The 20,620-nt window shown below is 39.2% G+C and overlaps 1 protein-coding gene across 6 annotated transcripts in view; it reads right to left on the minus strand.

Moving 5' to 3' along the window:
- SH3GL3 (SH3 domain containing GRB2 like 3, endophilin A3) overlaps positions 1 to 20,620 on the minus strand; it is a 58,196-nt gene that overhangs the window by 32,077 nt on the left and 5,499 nt on the right. Inside the window, exons 1-2 of one of the 6 annotated variants that reach the window (XM_075045146.1) lie at positions 19,507 to 19,616; positions 17,961 to 18,114 (exon numbers count right to left, since the gene is read on the minus strand). The exons of 2 other annotated variants lie outside the window; for them this stretch is intronic. The gene's annotated coding sequence lies outside the window, so the exon portion shown is untranslated. Of the gene's footprint in view, positions 1 to 2,045; positions 2,066 to 2,589; positions 2,723 to 15,649; positions 16,568 to 17,960; positions 18,115 to 19,506; positions 19,617 to 20,620 lie in introns of those variants that run through there. 3 more of the 6 variants (XM_075045148.1, XM_075045147.1, XM_075045145.1) reach the window with 3 other exon arrangements.

A 20,620-nucleotide genomic window follows, 5' to 3' on the forward strand; every position in this document is an offset into this window, starting at 1 on the left:
AGGGGCAGTCAGCTCTATTAAGACACTAAACTCCTGCGCCAGGTCTTCCTGGCAGTCCTGTTTGCATGCTTACCTCACATTACAGTACAGCAGTGCAGAGCTCTCACTTTCTCCCATCGCTTGAGTATTTCTACTAAGCTTTGTAGATTTTCTCTCTCTCACAGAAACATTAAGCCAGCCATGCATCCCAAGACATGTTTTCTTCTCATGCACTGATCACTGATCCCTTTGCACTTCTTTTCAATTCAGACAATTCAACTTAGTCTCTTTTCACTACCACTGCTTCCATTTAGTTTGTTTTTCTCTCAGTTGCCTAACTGCTCCTTATCACTTATCTCTTTGCCTTATGTTTCTTTCCATTTCCTTTATTTTCTTCTGACACACACTTCTCTCCATCTATGCTTTATGCAAGACCCTGCTCAAAACCTGAGCAAATCGCACACGCACGTGGAGGGGGGGGGAAGAGCCGCAGCATTTGAGCTGGCAGTCTCCAGCAGCTGCCAGCAAGTAGCTCAGAGGGAAAGAAAAGAGGGGCAATTTCTTCCATTTTCTTCCAAACTTATTAACTTTCTTCCATGAATAGCTTTTCAAACAGGTGGTTTCATGAAACAGATTCCAGGTTTTAGATTTAAATCCATCTAGAGTCCATTTTCTGTTGATGCTTAAGCACCCCTCACACAAAATCTTCACGCTGCTGAACCATGGAAATTTCAAAAGAAAAAAAGGTTTTTCTACTAATGTCAGTGGGACAGGGACGGAATAAAGAGGCAGTGGTGTAAAACATAAATGCTGACTTTGATCACAGCAAGGCATTTGGTCTTATTACCATATATTTATCACCTCCATCTTATATTGTGCAAAAATAAAATTATCAGCACCGCTAAGGCCAAACTACCCATCACAGCACTCAAGCAATACGCCCTGCTACATGACTTGAGGCTTCATATGTCAGATAAAAGCAGTTCTGCAGCGTGCAAATCTGGATGTGAGGTAAAGTACTTCCTTGCAGCTTCAGACCAAGACTCAAAACCAAGCCTAAATAAACAAAGCTGGTTTTCCCCCTTGTAGACAAATTGAGGAAAGCTTACTCACTGTCTCTGCATAGGGCTTATGTTTTTGCACTGTTTATATTTTCCATTAACTTTCCAAAAACAACTAGAGATTAAAGCCAGTGGAGCAAGGTATGTTTTTATTTTTTCTAATTGGTTCCATTTCTTTTGGGGATGCATGTGCATTCACAGTGAACGGAAACCAAACCAAGTATATTGCTCAGCTATGGGAGTCTATAAGCAAAACGGCTCAATTACTACTTCTAAACTTCTTTTAAAGTTCCTTCTTCTGTACCTTCTTCCTACACAGTATATTGCCACTGCAAATCCAGCAATACCATTTCCTATGGCTGCACACAGGCCACAGTCAGTAACACTAATGAAGGTGATACAGGAAGCGCAGGAAACTAAGTGCCTTGTGGTTATTATGCTGTTCCTATTATACGGTTTCTAATATTTCCTATCTGTATCTTGTTCGGGACAGCAGATCACCTGTTGTCCATTTCTTCCTTAGAGGTATGTTCAAGTTTAGTCAGACAAATGCCTTTGTAACTTTTGAAATTCTGCACATTCTACAGCAGCATCTTTGCCATAGAAAATATTGCTCTTAGTATAACTTTCTTGACGTACTGTAACTCGAGATGAACTAAACTAACTCTTCAGAACCTATTATTACAGACCATATGGATTATCAGTTTGCATCTGCACACGTATACACATGGGAATGAAAGAGAAGTCCTGGATAAGCTACTTGTTTACTGGCTGGTGAAAATAGCAATTTAACTTCTATCTCAACTAGCCTGGAGGGGAGAGATTGATTCCCTTTAAAAGAAAAGTAACAACTAAAGAAGTGTCATTATTTAAATGATTTTATATCGGATTTTTTCCTATAATTAGGGAATGATCTCCTAAAGAGATTTAAAAGTGCAATAGGGAATAGACAGGAAAATAAGTCTTTTCTTCTTCAGTGTGTTTATTTTCTGCATTTGACAGTACCTTCAAGTAGTCCAATCGTTTTCCCACTAGCATGATGCAAACATTCCATTGCTAACCTGAACATAAACAGAGAATTTATGGTTTGTTTCCTTTTTTAAATTACAGTGAATGTACATAAATCAAAGGAACTCAGGGAATCTATAATATATAGATTTTTTAAATAGCTTTTTTATATTTATTTATACTGACACAAACTAAACTCATTTAGAGCATACTTCACTGCATTTAGAGTCTATTTTTAATGTGAGGTCACCCTGTTTGATTTAGTCAACTCAGGTTCAAACAGCAGAGAAGATAAACTTTGCTTTTATCTCTAAGGTCTCTCCCACCTTGGAATTTGATATAGCTAGATATAGCCTTGTCAAACTGAAAAAAGGGCATCCACTGATGTAATGTCATGTCCATTAGACAGGTTAGCTCTGGAGATTCATCTGACAGTTTGTAAATTGTGTATTTACTTAAGTCACTAGTTTTGTATCTTAAGATTTACAGTCACACAGTGAGAGCCTGTTGTGCTTTGCATTGAAGAACAGCATTTCCTTACCACTTAAAGACAAGTCTATTGACAGGACCATCGCCAAGTTTCTCATCTAGATACTTTCATGAATGGTGGCCTCATGGACATGTTCCAGATGCACTTGTGTCCCCTCCGCCCTTGTCATCAGTATATATTGGTCCTATGAAACAATTCATAATTAAATCACTTAAAGATAAATTTTACCAGAAAAAAAGTCTAATCATGATGTTAGTTCCTGTGTTAAGCCCAACTCAGAGGGCCAAAAGAACTGTCCAGCTATGGTTCCATTTTGCTGCATAAGCATCAAGAAAAAAAAATAAATTTCCCACGCTACAAGCAGTGGCTTGATAAATTGTTCAGAGAATTTATACTTAGCCAGGAAATGAAACATTTTAGAATGACCAGTTACTTTGTGCATCTACAGATGATAATTCATCCAGCCTTCCATCCTAAATATTCTCTCTCACAAGCCAGCCCCACGGTCCCCCCCCCGCCTCCAGCCTTCCCCCCTCTCCTCGCCACTAGTCTCTGTTTTCTGTTCCCAGCAAGAGCTATATATACTTTTGTTCTTTTCAGTACTCTGCTAAGGAGTCATTTATTGGTACACTCTCATGTTCTTTTATCAAAGTACAAGACTGGTTTATCCTGTTAATTTATATAGTCTGTAACTCAAGGTTGAAAGAGTGAAGAGTCCTAGGACAGAAATACTGCAGCGAACATCCCAGAGAAGATCATGTACTTGCTGTTATTTTGAGAAACAGGTAATAATGAAAGGAGAGGGGAGAAAACAGCTAGAAAGAGATATAACTACCTTTGCTTTCAAGGGGAGTTGCAATAAACCTTTGCTTGAAAAGTTACTTTCTATCAGCTTTGCTTTCTATCACAAAGATATGCACTGTTTATGATTCTGTTTCATTAAATTTGACCTTCTGCCTTTAAATTGCAAAAGCACTTTCCCACACATGTATGGACACTTGAACTTAAGAACACAACATATAAGTGTCACCAGTTATATTAACTGTGAACAGCTACTTGCCAAACGGCTTATAAAATACTGCAATGCCAGATTCAGAAAATGCAATACACCATGAGTTCTGTATCATCTGCAAGAGTAAAGGTCTCTGATTTGAAGTCTGTCACTTAAACAAAATGTCACCAGTGTGTATTAAATCCTTCAATTTTTAAATGGGACTTGAGTCTCCTCCTGCCTTCAGATCTATCACCAGCAAAACACTTTTTGATTTAAGCTCCTGGTGAGACCCTGCAGCTCTACGAGCTAAGATTACTAGACAAATACACAAGCTAGAAACATACAGAATGTTTAATGTTATTCTAGCAGGAAGTGTTTAAGGAATGTATTCCACCACGTCTAAATCTAAAAGGCTAAGTCCTTTCTCTTATAATGGATACAGTACTTGTTTGAAATAATTTTCTTTGCTAAACTTCTTTGACAGGAAATATTAAGCAATCAGTAACCATATTCAGATAATTTTGGCAAGACTCTCAACTGTAGTTGTAAAAGCACCATCTTTTATTTCTTTCCCATAACTTTCTCAGCTTCCTAATTACACGCATTCTTTATTCTTTTTAACCACAAACACAGAGTTTAAACATTTGCCGCTGAGTAACAGAAAGAGAAATGTGTGTTGTACATTTAAAGGAAAAAAGAGCAGCTGTCACAAAGCAGAAGCTTGATCCCAGCAACACGGAGCTAGCACAACATCTCAACTGCAGAGAGGCCTGGCATTTGCTATTCCAAGACATTCTGGCCAAAGGAGTTGAACTCTAATAAAGAACAATTCAAACATAATTCCTCCCCCAGTGCTCCCCCCCAGTCTCTCACAAATGAGCTGGACCACCCAATGATTAACAGAGCTTGCTATTAACTTATCCAATCTGCTGTGGTAATACCATTATCCTGAAGATGGACTTTTACCTTTGGGTACTATAGGCTCTTAAACCAGCTGAACTTGGGCATAGCCACTGCTTCTAGCGCTACAATTTTACGACACATTGTGATCTGAAGTCTCTCCTTTGGACATGGTGATCCGCCACCTCAAATGCTTTAAATTTGAAATCCATATCGGACTTCACATCCTTCCCAGGTACCTAGATATGCTTTCTCAGTGCATCCCCTAGCATTGCCTATTTCACTTTAACCGTTTGACCACACCAGTGGGATGAAAAAGCAAGCAACGCAGGCTTCACATAGGCATGTCTAAACCACAGTGCTTTTATTCTTGATGCCCTTGGTAGCTGCTGAACTTTGGAGGCAGCAAAAACACTGAGAAGTACATTCCAGAAACTGAGTCCATCCCATTGCAAACTCATAGTTTTTCAAGATTTCTACATGCCTCCTACTCCTCCTTGCCAATAAATCCAACTTACTTGTGGCAAAATCCAGCCCCCTTCCAGAGAGCAAAATCCTATTCCTAAATAAAGCCTTGATCTCCACTCCCTTGTATAAATCACGGAGCTCCAGTAACTATCAATCATGCTTTCTCCAAACTTGTTCCAGATCTCTGCACAGAAAGGTTTCACACTGCCCTTTGATGACTTCTAGCTATGGTCCTTCCAAGTAGCACTAAATGACCTTTCCTACTCATTGCAACTGTTCAGACAGAACATAAGCAATTGTTCTGGACAAGCGCAAATAAACACAGCTCTGAGGCCGGTATTTCTACATATTACAAAATAGCCATTCGAGTTTGACAACCATACCTCATCTCCAATCACATCTAAAAGAGCAGTGAAAAAGGACAATAAGATACTGAACCCATAGAAAACAGAGGCAAATGATGCAAATCAAACAGATCATTAGCATGAGATAGTGTATACACCAATACTCAGCATGGTGTTTATAAGCTTAAATTAAATGCATGCAGATATTGAAGAAAAACAGTATTGTGGACAAAGGACATTCTTGTCCATATATGAATAAAGTACAAGACTCTGGACTCTATAATGCGATTTTGCATTTCTATAGGGAGTGACTCATTTCGCACCAGGCAGTGACACGTCACAGTATTACTGAGCATTTTAGTCAAACTTGTCTGCTAAAGCTATTCTTTAGCACATGCATTGTACAACAAAAACTACTTTGTATTGCAAAACCTTGAACGCTTTCCTGACAAACTTCCACTGTTTCCCAAAGAACTCAACACTGATGCCCACACATGCATTTATAAATTAGTAAATGGAAAGTAATCATTATTGCACACATCTCAAAAGGAAAACATTTTTGTAAGAATTCAAATGTAACAAACTAACCTATCTAAATTTTTAGATGCAGACACATTATTTGATCTGCAAGCATACTTAAAAGACTATGTAATAAAGTGTGAGACTGAAGACTGTCCACTTTTCAGAAGATACAAGTGCTTTTAATGAGAAAACCTGATTACACTGAAGTGTCTGACAAAAATTCAAATTCACTGATGTGAGATTTCATGCAGCCAAGAACAACGACATACCTCAATCCACAAAGCTCCACACAGACAGAATCACTCTTTTACTTCAGTATTTAATTCTGCAAATCTAAAATACTGTTCCCTAATCTGTTTAAAATCTTGCTGTTTGTGGAAGTGAGCATATCCTAAAAACAGAAGTGTAAAGCCATCAAAGGGCAATAAAAAAAAAAACCTCTAGTTAATATCCTTCCTCACTTTTCCAATTTCACTGACTCCTTGCTCAGTTCCAAACTTTTATTAAAGAAAACATTCTGAATTTCTCTGAAAAGTAAAATTTGGGGATTTTTATTCCAAACTACAATCTGTTTGGCATTTGCTTATCCAGCCAGAATACACTGAGACAGCATGTGCATGAGCACTGCAGACAAGTGGTGGTAGTGGTAGTGGGTGCATCACACAGAGGCAGTCCTTCTGCAGGGTGACAAAGGATGAGCAGCAAGACTCAGTGCTGGGTACATACCCTGCCAGAACCATCTCCTGCCTCTGTTTAGATGTCTTCTTTCAGGTGTAACAACTGGGCAGTATTTCGTCCCCTTTCCTCTGCATGGAGGGGAGCTAGAGCTGTGAATGACAAGTTACACGCAGAGCGAGCTCCACTGACTGTTATCACATTAACACTTCTTCCTCCTTCCACAAGCTCCTAGTGCAAAAATTCACTTGGCAGCAATACAATCCTGATTTGGCCTTAAAACAATCCCTCTTTCTAAAGTTGTTCTCTTGTGCTTTTAAGGAAGGTGTGGCTTCCTTTTGACATATTCATATATGCCCACTGCGAAGATGAGAAGGGTGATTATGCTATAAAACAAAACTCTTAAAATTAGAGATTTAAATAACCCCCTTTACATGCTTCCTTTCCAAGTAATATGAAGACCTTTCATATTGTCTTCTTACTTACTCCAACTCCTGTGTGATTTAAGATGTTTCTATATTAGACATCTCTCATGACGGAATTTAAAGATTGCTTTTAAGATGCTAACATGTAATTGTCAAAGTGGTCCCAAATGACATTTTGTTTTGCCCAAAGAATATCGAGAGAACATGAAAAATTATACCACATCTATTTTTTACTGTGAGCTTGCCTCTTGCTACCTCTAACATCCTTTTAAAACTTCACCCTAACTTGTATCTCAGTTCTACATCATTTCTCACACTAGTCCTCACTCTAATCGAGCAGAACTTCCTTCCCCTGTTACTCCTCACAGTTGAAATACGAGCACTCTTTCATCCACTCAGAAAATGTATGTTTTCCGCCCCTCCTCCAACAGTGTTCTCAGTTACCATGATAGTCTAAGTCCTATGACTCAAAGGATTTGTATGTTACATGGCTTGAGATGCTACTTTCACGGGTAACGTTCCTTTTACCTACATCCAGTTTGACCACCATTATACTTAAATCACTCATTTGCCCTGTTTGGACTACAGGCTTACTGGAACACGGAGAGATCTTTTTGTCTCCTTTGTTTGCCCTCACATGATTATTATCATAATCTTGATAGTCACCACGAAAAACAGGGGGAACTGGTGGCAGAGATCTCTTGTTGGCTAATCATTCAGAATGTCAATGATAAAAATCTCTAACAAAGCACAGTTTATTCTACTTGAATGTGAACAAAACATTCTAATATTCATATTCATTTTTCCACAGCTGCTTAGCCTTCTTTAAATCCTTTTCACCCCTGTCGAGACATTCCCACCACTTCCCTTGCACTGGTACTAGCTCTCGTGCGATGATGCTGTGAGCTGCTTCAGTGAGTTAATCTACCTGAAAGCTCATCACACATTTGAGCTGGGTTAATTTCCAGATGCATAAGCTGCCTCTACCAGCTTAGTGTGTGCTCACACAAGCACTCAGAGCTAACTCAAGGAAGTGGGCAGGACCTTACTCTGAGGGTAGAGCGAGGCTACAATGGCCTAGATTTAGGCTGATGCAAGTTGCCATGCAACTGCATCCTCAGTCTGACGGCATCCAGCTGTTAAAGCCGATTCCATAAACATAGTACTTGCATATGCAGTGGAAAATTACATGTACAAAAAACAATCTAACCATCCACTGCGGTAGTCAAACTTCTTTAATGACCTCTCTGTCCTAAACAAAGTAAGCTTTACATTACCTTGTCCATTCAATACTGCTTCATTCCTGTCTTCTTCACACGACATCTAGCAATTGTCACTCAGTCTAGTGAAAAACTATGCTTTGCCTTATTCTAGAAAATGTTGGCATATTATCAGTCATAGTTCTGGAAGAGTGCACTACTCTGATTCATAGCTTCTAAGAGGAATCTATTGCATTTCACATTCCCAGAACATTATCTGACCAGTTCCAGCACAATGGCCTGGAATTAACCCCAGAAAATTGATCCTTCACCCTTTTCCCAGGTTAAGCTATTCTAGCTTATTCAGGAAAGATGGCTCCCACTGGCCCTCACAAAAGCTACATTAAATAAGTCACTGATTATAGCACAGGCCTGAACTCAGGAGGGTCTAGCCAGCTTTCAGCACATGAACAGTGCCAGAGCTATCCATGGATGTAAAGCTGTGCAAATACTTCAAGGCTTCATGGAACCAAAGCCCAGTGTATTACCCTGTAGCTGGGTGCCATACAAAGTCTGACTTGGTTAGAGTTGTTATAGAATAGCCAATAGCAACATTTTTATGTTAAAGTAACATATGAACATATGCAAGTGTTGTTATTTCTTTTACATCATTTGAAACAAAAAATTAAATTCTAGTTATTCAAATAATAGAGATCAATCAACACATAATTCATAGCTCGCATGTGCAGAATAGGCAATTAAAATCCTTAAAACATTTAAATAATTTTTTCTTCTTGAAAACATTTAAGTGCGCTGCATGACTATCTAGTTGCCCTCCTGTATTTTCCACGACCAGAAATTTCTGCTTATTAGATGGCTTTATTGAAAACCCATTTAAATAAAAATCAGCTGTGGTTCAACACTGTAGTTCAATTTTTTTAATTTTTTTTTTTTAAGGCTGAGTACATTGGGCCTCCTTATCAGGACACCAAGCACCTACTACCTCCTCCTGACTTTATGCCTTGAGCGCAACCTCAATGCCCACATGCAAGACTAAAAAGATCACTTAATCACAACTGATGTCAGAGAGCCCTGTCAAAGTAAGGGCTAGGAAAAAGTCAGGGGTTTTTACTCAACTTTTGGGCTAACCTAATTCTGATTTCTGTAAAGTCAAAATATACTTCCATCATCTTCACTGAAGTCAGACCTATCTCACTATACATTCAACACCACAAGCAGTAAATCTGAATCTTAGAAATTACCTGACAAATTCTTTTAAGCACGAATACAGATGAACCACAGGAGGAATAATGTAGACAAGATACGGGCACTTTTGATGGTGATTTACATGTTTAAGCTCAAAGCTTATGTATTTGGGTTAAATATTCTTAAATTTGTCCAGGCTCAAGAGCTGCTATGACTAAAAGATATGCTGCAAATAGTTAGGAGTACTATTTTTAGTTTTTAAAAGTTACTATACAACTATGTATTTATCTGAAGTAAAAACTTCCTTGGAAGTGCCATAGTTTAAAGTGACAGTTTTAGTGAATCCATTACCGGTAAAAAATGTGGTCAAGATCACCCACTACAGAGCCCCAAGTGAGCTGTACAGAGGAAGCAGAACAACAAGACTGTCAACAGAAGTTGTATATAGCCAGATACACTGAAGGCCCAAATCATAATTTTTGTTGATTTGGTTTAGAATTAACTGCTCCCCACATTACCATACTATTGCTGATCACCACTTCAGCATAATGTTTATCAGCAAGTCTACCTTCTATGCATGAAAAGTGACAAATAATCTCCATTTATTGCTCTTTCAGAAACTACTTTCCATCAGGCAGTAATTCTGATGGAATACCATTCCCATATAATCAAGTTAGAGATTTGTCCTTCAACGTTAATAAACAACTGCTTACATTTTTTTAGCATTTACACTAGCCTTCTGCATTTTAAGTCACTATAAAATGGATTGACAACTCCTTCTCTTACCCTTTTTATTGCACACTATTTTGATTTAAGTGGCATCATTCCTACTTTTTTGAGCAGTCAGCCTTGTAGTTTCCACTGCTTTTAGTACATTGTGAAACACCCACGTTCTTCTGCCATACAGTCAGTCCCTGTTACTCGCTACTCAATGCAATCCACCTGTTCTTGCTGTACATGGATTGCACACTTTCCCTTTGAATCAGCAAGATTTTTTTGTGTCCGCTGCTTGAGAGGTTTCTTGTTTCTTTTTTTTTTTTTTAGGCCATTTTAGTTGACAATTTTCACAAGCCTTTAAGTTCATGTTCAGCATTAGAGCACTGTGAAGTAATGTGCTTCCTGTTCCTGGGTCCACTACAAATGCAACTGGGTTTTTAATGGTGTTACAGTCTCATTAGTCGAATATTTTGAAAAATCCAACAATGTGCTCCCAGCAGCTCTGCAGCACTGCTGACTTCACTGGGATTCACGCGAGGCCCTTAGCAATGATATCCGTGGGAAGAACAAAAGGACTTAAGATACCTTACTCTCTTTGCTAATGCAACCTGTGCTCATCATGAGTTGCAAAATATAAATGGAACAATCAAGTCTCAAACACACTTGTGTATCTGGAAGTTTTTAATAATCCATCTCCCTTCATTCACTTAACAGAAAATGAAAAACTCCAAGTATCACAGCAGGAGGAAAAAAAAAAGAGAAGATTATTTTCATCTCTGTGTTCACTGTGACTAGTCTGGCGAGGAAGTCACTGTATGTTTTTGCCTTATTTTCATAACTCCATTTCAAAACATACTAGTGGTTTTAGGCAGCAACATGTTGTTATGTAATACCACAAACTAAAATGCAGTTGGGGATAATAGGGCTTCCCAGCCACACTTCTAAGACAGACATGCACTGCCCTGAATCTCCATAAGGTACAATTCTTTCTAGCAGTAACAGCAGCACTGCAGACTTCATCCATGGGGACAGAAAAAAACCTCCCTCAGCATGTACACAGAATTGTCTGTATTTCATCGTCATCAAACCTTACCAAATTCTACCTTTAAACAAATGACAGAGAAAACTGGAAAATTTTTCCGAGCATACTTTACACACAGAACACAGACCTCTGGAGAAATCTCCAAGCTCTGAAGCACTGGTATGAATGAGGCCAAAAGGCACTGTCCTCCTCTGTACTGGCACATGGCTCTGCAGCAAGAAATTCCTACAAAAAAGGCAGTACATCCACCAGTAGCAAAACCAAGCCAAGTTCCATGAAACGGGAACTTTTAACCACAGCTGAAGAGATCACTGAAGGGCAAATCTCAATCACCAACGAACTAACTTGCAATGAAAATGTCATGATCCTTGCATTCTTCATACAAAACAGAGCATTAGAAATGGCCCTTTAAATCTAGATCAAATATATACGATAAGAAGACACATATAGAAATGTTTTCATTATTAATAATACACTAAATTGCATAGTATACAGAATCACAGAGTTTCCCAAAATTTGAAATTGCTGCTTGAAAAAGTAAGTACCAACAAAAGCAAGATTTGGATTTATTTCTCATTACCCTGCTCTGGTTGATTGGTAATAAATTGAGTTAATTTTCCCCAAACTGAGTCTGTTTTGCCCGTGATGGTAATTGGTGAGTGATCTCTCCTGTCCTTATCTCAACCCATAAGCTCTTTGTTATATTTTCTCTCCCCTGTCCAGCTGAGGAGTGATAGAACGGCTTTGGTGGGCACCTGGCGTCCAGCCAGGGTCAACCCACCACAGTCTTTTTGGTGGAGAATGTGGGCAACGCGAGGAATTCGAGATAAGGATAGTAACTGAGAGAGGTAACAGACAAAACACGGACTGAACGCAGCCAGAGTTAAGAGCTGCATGACAAGCAGGGAATTTTTATTGTTGTACTTGTGGTGAAGGGGCGAGGGGTGGATTGTGTGTAAATTGTTCACTTTTTGTCGGTTTTGTGATGATATTTTGATTTCAGTGTGAAGATTTCTTTTTTTGTTGATGTGAGTGAAGATTTTGCGTGACAAATGTAGATTTTAATGATTGTTCTTAAAAATGTGATGCACAGAGGCAAGGGGTGGAATGTATTGGCTTTGTGTGGCAAGGTTTTGGGGGGGGGGGTGGGTACAGGGGTGGCTTCTGTAAGAAGCTGCTGGAAGCTTCCCCTGTGTTTGAGAGAGAACCAATACCAGCCGGCTCCAAGACAGACCCGCCGCCGGCCAAGGCCGAGCCCATCAGCGATAGTGGTAATGCCTCTGGGATAACATTTTTAAGATGGAAAAACAGTTGGGACAGACGGAAATGGCAGCTGGAGAGAGGATTGAGAACATGTAAGAGAAACAAGCCTGCGGACACCAAGGTCAGTGAAGAAGGAGGGGGAGGAGATGCTCCAGGCGCCGGAGCGAAGATTCCCCTGCAGCCCGTGGGGAAGACCATGGTGAGGCAGGCTGTCCCCCTGCAGTCCAGGGAGGTCCACGGCGGAGCAGATATCCACCTGCAGCCCGGGGAGGACCCCACGCTGGAGCAGGTGGGTTCCCGAAGGAGGCTGTGATCCTGTGGGAACCCTGCGCTGGAGCAGGCTCCTGGCAGGACCTGCGGATCTGTGGAGAGAGGAGCCCACGGAGCAGGTTTTCTGGCAGCACTTGTGACCCCATGGGGGACCCACGCTGGAGCAGTGTGCTCCTGAAGGACTGCACACCGTGGAAGGGATCCATGCTGGAGTAGTTTGTGAAGAACTGCAGCCCGTGGGAAGGACCCACGTTGGAGAAGTTCGTGGAGGACTGTCTCCCGTGGGAGGTTCCCTACACTGGAGCAGGGGAAGAGTGTGAGGAGTCCTGCCTCTGAGGAGGATGAAGCAGCAGAAAACATCGTGTGATGAACTGACCATAAACCCTGTCCCCCATCCCCCTGTGCCTCTGGGGGGGGAGGGGTGGTGGTGGTAGAGAATCTGGGAGTGAAGTTGTGCCTGGGAAGAAGGGAGGGGTGGAGGGAAGGTGTTCTGAGATGTGGTTTTATTTCTCATTACCCTACTCTGGTTGACTGGTAATAAATTGAGTTAATTTTCCCCAAGTTGAGTCTGTTCTGCCCGTGATGGTAATTGGTGAGTGATCTCTTCTGTCCTCATCTTGACCCACAAGCTCTTTGTTATATTTTCTCTCCCCTGTCCAGCTGAGGAGGGGGAGTGATACAACAGCTTTGGTGGGCACCTTGCGTGCAGCCAGGGTCAACCCACCACACAACCCCTTTAAGATGTGCCATGTAGAATGACATGCATAAATTAAAGCCCTAACTGACAGGGATTCCAACAGTGTCTGCAGAACCCAATTCATTTTACAGTTACTTTTTGGATTATGGAAATAAAGGAATTGAATATTTTTTATATGAATATGAATGCTATTTTGAGCAATCCTTATGAATGTACTGAATGCATCCTTATAACTGCATTAAACACACAGAAAGATGTAAGCTTCCAGGAGTACTACAAGAGGAAAAGAATTACACACAGGCTTTTGCACAGCAGTATTTTCTGAGTAGTAATTACAACTGGTATACCAACACTTGCATTTTTTGTATATGTAAGTCACTTGAATTTAGAAAATAATTGGCAAGTTGACAAAAACTGCGTTTTCTTTTGCACCAATCTAGAACAGTAATTGGCCAGACCGTGTATTTATTTCAGTCACCTGCTAGAATAATAATATGCATTACTAGAATTAGCATCAAGGCTTCATATATGTCAAAGTACTGATGCAAAGACAACCCATTTGGTGTATTTTACATGTTCCAGGTGATGAAAAAAACATAAAATTTACTCAGTCTCAAATACACTGGTAACAACTGAACATCACTGAAGGAATAACTTAGACGATACACTATGAATAGTAATTAACAAGGCAAGGAATCACTATTTTGGATCATAAAATAAGTAATGTTCCAAAAGAATACATACAATCTTCATTAACAATCTTCTTCCACCTGAAACTAGGCTTTTCAAAAACTATCATTTTTTGAATTTTGTGTAATTTTGAATAAGGTATCACAGAAATTGACACTTGGCAAGATGAGTTCATAAAGTTTGACTTTTTTTTTTTTTACAAAATAATTTCCTCATTTTCTTAACATTAAGATGATTAATTTGATATAATTTTTAAAAAAAAGCACAATTCCCAGAAGCATTAGTACTTTTGTGCAAGAGTAGCTCTATTTATGTGCATCTTTTCCCCTTGTATAAACGAACTTTTTGTTCATCCGATAGAGTGAGCCATACTAGTCTTCTGGCTGCTTCCCAAATGTGCTGATAGACAAAGAGGTGCTAAGTGCAACGTTACAAATCTGTTATGCAAGCTATCAATAGCACAAGACTTCTTGGTCTTAACTTGTTCTTTCTTCTTTGCAGAAGGCTGCAATCCCACACAGAAAGGCTTAATTTCTGCCATCCCACACCAATCTGACTAGAACTCAGAAGTACAACAATAACTAATGAAGAAGCTCTAAAGAGTGTTTCCACAAAAGTAATGTCAAAAAAGCAACATAAGAAGCTGCAAATATATCTGATAAAGAAACCATGTAATTCAACCTAGACCTCTGACAGAGAGTCAGCAACCCAGGGCAGTACTGCTCAGGGTCAGTGTGATTCCACACAGTGAGTTCTCAGTTCTTCTGTAAGCAATGTTTGCTCAGACATGTAAGTCTGGAAACTGAGGAGCAGATTTTTTGTGTTCTGTCTTGCAAATACATTTTGGGCAGAGGCTATCTACGAGGCATTTTTTCTGTCCAAAGGCTTAAAGAAGGTGGGGGAGGAAATACAGGTTATATATAAATATATACTATGCTTATACATAATAATGGAAGTACTGTCATCAATTTCCATTTACCCACAGGAAAACTGGGGCCCAGAACTTTCAGAGGCAGAGAGAGGTAAGACAGTTCACTCTTATTAGCATTAGGGATTTTAAAATTCCAACGCATTTCAAGATTTCAGTGATATTATATTAACTGTAAAAATATATACATACACACTTCAAACTGTTGAACAGATTTTGCCTAAAACTAAAACCACCTTGAAAAAAGCCCTTTGTTTCACCTTTTGAAAGAAGCTGGAAACAGGAAAAATATTCCTCTACCACAAACAAGTCACATCAAAAAAGCTGCTGAAGCCTAGTGACCTCGCATTTAGCCACAAATGGCAACAGAACATTGCAAAGACCTGCTTCATTCAACCTGCACAGACCACAGCTCTTAGGCCAGATGGACACAGTTGTAATTTCATGACTCTATACCAGACAATTCCATAGGTAATTTCATGACTCTCTAGCAGATAAATCCATGGGATCCTGACTTTTGAAGATAGATCAGATTTCATCACACTAATAAACAAGAACACATTGTCTTTGGGAAATTACACTAACAGACATTTAGGTTGGGCCAAATCTCTAACTGTAGGTGCTTCTGTTTTCCTTTCCATTTGTATTACCTTATTTACATCCTTGTTTTACAGATTATTTTGGGGGCTCAGCGATTCCTCCAAAGCAACCTGATGAGGGCTGAGAAAGTAAAAAGCGGAGAATTTTTCTAGTATACAATAGCATGCTCACCTCAAATTCTAGTGTTCACTGTCTCCTTCAACTGATTTCAGTGGGAGAACTGAACTAAGCCTTTAGTCAAAAGCTTTCTCATGTCCTAAATATATTTTTGGCGACTCACAGGAATCATAAGACCTCAAACAGAAACTGCTTGGGTTTTTTTTCTCCACCACCTAAAGAGATCCAGAATATAATTTTTTATTGTTTATCTCAATGAAAATGCATCATTATAAACAAAGAATATCTAAATGGAAGAAATCTTAATGGCGTATGACCACATCAAATACATCAATGACTAAACATACAAGATAATTTACCAATATGTAAAAAAAAAAAAAGAAAAATACTTTGTAGAAATCATGCAAGATCCATTTCACTGATATAAAAGGCTACACTCCCTCTAAGCGTATGAGGGAGTCCCCAAAAAATACACAGTTGAAAAGATAGTCTGAGTTCTTCTGTAACTAAAATAGTTTTACATAATGGAAGGGAAACAAAGGAATCTCCCCAAGACAGCATATTAAATGGCAGCATAAAGTCAGGACAACTAACTTCTAAAAAGAAATCACGTGTGTAATGGCAAATGGAACAGAGATGACAAAGGGTCAGAGACTGCAACAAAACAAAAATAAAAAAGTCACAGAAATCACTGAAAAGTAAGAGCCAACTCTCTTCACGGTATATTCATACAGGTAGCCAAAGCCAATTTATCATCATTTTCTGGTAGTCTTTGCCACACTAAACATTCTCCTCAATCTGTGTCACAGAACAGGTTTGTAAACTGCACACCTAATTTCTTGAAGAATCAGGCACAGAAGCTCCTGACGTAAACGCAAGCAGCCAAACTGAGTTTCCTCTTGTTTCTTACAGGTGTACAAAGGATGAGTACCTCCTCCATCTTATCTGCTGGTACTACACATACCCACAGGGGCAACCATCCACCATGCTCCAGCATCAACCATTTACAAGTCTGGCAGCTGAGCAACATTGGGGTTTATCAGTGCCCTCAGCCCCTTTTTGAGTAGTGCGCCTGTACCTGGCCCAGTCAGAATAAATGAAAGCAGTAACCAAGTGTACAGTTTCAGAAAAACCTATAGAGCATAACTACTGATGAGAGAAAGTATCCACTGAAGACATAGTTATCTTGGAGTCTCTTTTGCAACATATTTCCTCAAATATGAAGGTATTTCTGCAAGTAACCCCCTTCCTGCCTAAGCTTACAATTCACCTGTGTTTGTGTGCATCTCTTTCCTACTGTTCACCACAGAAGTTTTCCTTCCCATTAAATTAAAATACTGCGACAGACACCAACACAAACTTAGATTTAACAGTACAAGGAAGGGAAAGTTCCACTGAGGAGCAATGTCAGCAGTCTTTGAGCACATGGAGACCTGTAGGACAGACCACAGAAGTGAAGAAGTTTTGCTAGCTTTCCTTACCCTCCAGAAAAAGTGAACAAAAAACCAAAGCCCCACCTCCAACACCAACAAAGTCATTTTAGGTGGTTACTACAACTTACAGAGAAAGAAGACAACAGGTAGGGAGTATTCAGATGCTAAAGCCATAAAACAATAAACAGTTAATCTTAAAGGTATCAGTTGCTATGTTCCAGTGCCCCCAGGCAGACATCCAAGCCTTTTACACCAAAAGCAGAATTCATCCCAATGTCTTTAAAAATGTTATTATTTTCTTTGGAAGGAATTTCTGCACAGCAAACTGGAACTGCTAGTTCTGAATTGATGAAAAGTTATAGTCTTTGATTAATAATTTACTTTAACGGGGCTTCTTCCCCTCCCACCATGCACACATCTACTGTGACCAAGATGCCAAGCTGACAGGTGCTACATTCTCCGCGGGAAAGAGAAAGCGCTCCCCATGCCTGTGGCTTTCTCTGACTGTGCATACTGCCATACGGCACAGGCACCAAATTTCACTTTCTAGCTCTCTCAACAGGACTGTGAAAGGGAAATTCACAATTTTGAATCAAAACAATGCCTTTCTGACCTCCAATCCCAAGTCTTATTTATGGCACCAAGTAAATTCCCCACACACACTTATTCTCTGCTGAGGAGGTATTTGTACCTGAAAATCTTAGTTTCTAAAACATGCTTGCCTGTTCCAGAAGGGTATTAAAAACAGTAAAGTGAACATACCATGTTCAGCCCTGCTGAACTTTGAGTCAGTGGAATTATACCACATTTATATGGAAGCTTTAATCCAAACTCATATCTACATTTCATATTTATTCATACATCTTATGCAAAATAAAAATAAAAATAAAAAAAACAAACCACAGTGAATGTGACATAGTTCTTCTACGCACCTTTTCAAACCCCAACAAAGTTTGAAAGCAGAATTTCTAATGACTGGACATTGCAGCTATAGTCTGGAAACACATAATCTACTTTTGGTTCTGCCACTGACCAGCTTCTTAACCTTGAAGTCAAGTCACCTTCAAGTACCTTTTTTATTTGCATCTGCAAAAAAAAGAATGGGAACAGTGAGACCTACCTGCATTTGCAAAGCACTCACAAGGCAATAAAGGGGCTGTTACTACCTAGGACCATTTATACTTGTTTTTAATATTTTATTTCTTTTTTGCTTTGTTAAAAAAAAAAAAAAAAATTTTCCCCACTTTTTCATCTTAGATCTGTAACCTGACTGCACAAGAACAGAAATACTGCCAATCACAGAAAACAGAATTTTAGAACCCCTTGATTTCCTTTGAGTCCTGGATTCTTATAATCATGTTCAGTTCCTAACCAGGCTAATTTCACTGCACTCGTCGCAGTTCATTAAACACAGGTACAGTATCAAAAAAGTAATTTAATTAGGGTAGTACAGAAACAGAATTAATTCTCATCAGAGGCTTGGCATTGTCCTTTGAATAGAAAGCATGTAAGGCCAAGTTATTTTTGTGTTTCACATACACAGCTGCTGATATTTGAGATGTTGCAGGAAATCAACTGGTATATTCTCCCATCAATGCATGTAACTTTTAATAACTTTAATAATAGAAACATGTACACAGTGATAGGACACTAGGGCTCTAGAAAATAGAATGCAAGGTGTAATCTATCATTTGATAGCCCTTTTCTAATTGGACTTGTTAAAAGTATTGTTAAAACCTGCATCTTCAATTCTCAACTAGTCATAAAACTCCAGCATTGGCTTCCTCTCCACTAACAGGAAAGAGACAAACAATGAGAACACAACACAGTATAGAATTAGACTTGCAATACACTGGAATGAAAGTGGCATTAACATAAATATAAGCAGTTTGTTCTTAACAATATCATTACAAGCCAAAGTTTGGGGTTTACAGGGTTCTTACAGAAGGTATGAAGAATGGGACGCATTTTGTAACTTGAATTTCATTCATGCTTACAGAAAGTGTTGGTGTTTGGATGGCATAACAGACAAAACATTGTATTAAAAACACTTCCATTCTTCAGCACTAGTTTGTTCTGGAACTGCAGCTATATTGTGCCACTGAATATATACAACTTTCTTATCTTAATAGGAAGCAAGCACTTGGACGGAGGGTTTATAGGCCAGATTCTGCTCCCAGTTATACAATTATGCTGCACATTCCTATGCAAGAGACCCTTGAGTCAGCCCAGATTTCTAGCAGTATAACTAAGCAGAATTTGTCCTCCTATATGTATGTTATAAAGTCTGTCCCAAATTCTGTACAGGAATGCAACTTCTTGGTAGAAATCTATGTTCAAGATATTTAAGCAACTTCGAGTAAAACTTAGCAAACGATGCTAAAGAAAATCTTAATGCAATGCTGTTGCTGTGCTTCACTCGTCTATTTGCTTTTCAGCATTGCAGGATTCTCAAGAGACTGCACTGCAATATATTACCCAGCATGTGCCGCAATGACTCAGGCAACAGCATGAGTTAAGGATGGAGAGCCAGCTCTCACTCGAACTTTCAGGATGCCTGTGCAAAACTCTTCGGCAAAGCCAAGAATCTAGAAAAGGAAATGCATTCAAGGAGAAAGTTCAGTTTCCATTCCATTATGCTATACTATTTTCTATTGCAATGCCATTCAGACTTTTATATATAAATATTTTATGTGTAAAATATAACTAACCTCCTTCCAAACTGTAGCTGCACCTCTGCTAGATTCCCAATTTACAGCATTATGATCCATCTATTGCAAGCTTTGAGACCTGCATTGTTAAAGGTTGCAGAGGCATATGATTGCTATCTTCTGCTAATCTGCAGGCTGACTGAAGCACTCGAAGTTTCTTTTTGCTACAGTTATGCCTTACTGGCAGGCTACTTAGCAGGTGATAAATACAATTGTATTTATAACTGTAAACCTAAATCTCATGAGCTAGTTTCCCCCTTCTGCCAACTCTATCAGATATATTTTTTTAATATTGAAAATCACCTTCATGCCACAAGAAATCATCTTCCTATTTCCTACCTATTAGCCCAGTGCTTTGGAGCCAGGAAGCAAGCTTCAGCGTAAGCAGGGTGGGCTGCACAACCAAAAGTCAGCCATTTAACTCAAAATTAAGTGAGTTAGCCTTACTAATGCCAAAGGAAGAGGACTGAAGTGCAGATTACTGCCCCTTACTCCACAGCAACCCGCTCCCCCAAATCCATGCTGATCTTTGCTACAGGATCACTTTTCCCTCCCTTTTATTAATAATTTTGCTTTGAAAGAAAGTGCAAAATGAGGACTTCTCCTTTTGCAAGCACTGTTTTCCACCTAAAAAGAAAAAAAAAAAAAATCACAGAAAAACCCAACAAATACTCCATGAACTAACAAGTCTTCAAAGATTTACACAAACCCTCGGTCTCTTCTCACATCATCTTAGAAATTTAAGATGAACAGTGTATAATCTACATTATAGTTTTATAATTACTGGATTGCGCAACAACAGTCTCTAGCCATGACACAGGTAAAGACAAATGATAGCATCTAATTAGAAATCTACATATACATAGAGGATAGAGGAATGT

The sequence above is a fragment of the Buteo buteo genome, chromosome 13 (assembly GCF_964188355.1).
Source record: "Buteo buteo chromosome 13, bButBut1.hap1.1, whole genome shotgun sequence".
Taxonomy (NCBI): domain Eukaryota; kingdom Metazoa; phylum Chordata; class Aves; order Accipitriformes; family Accipitridae; genus Buteo; species Buteo buteo.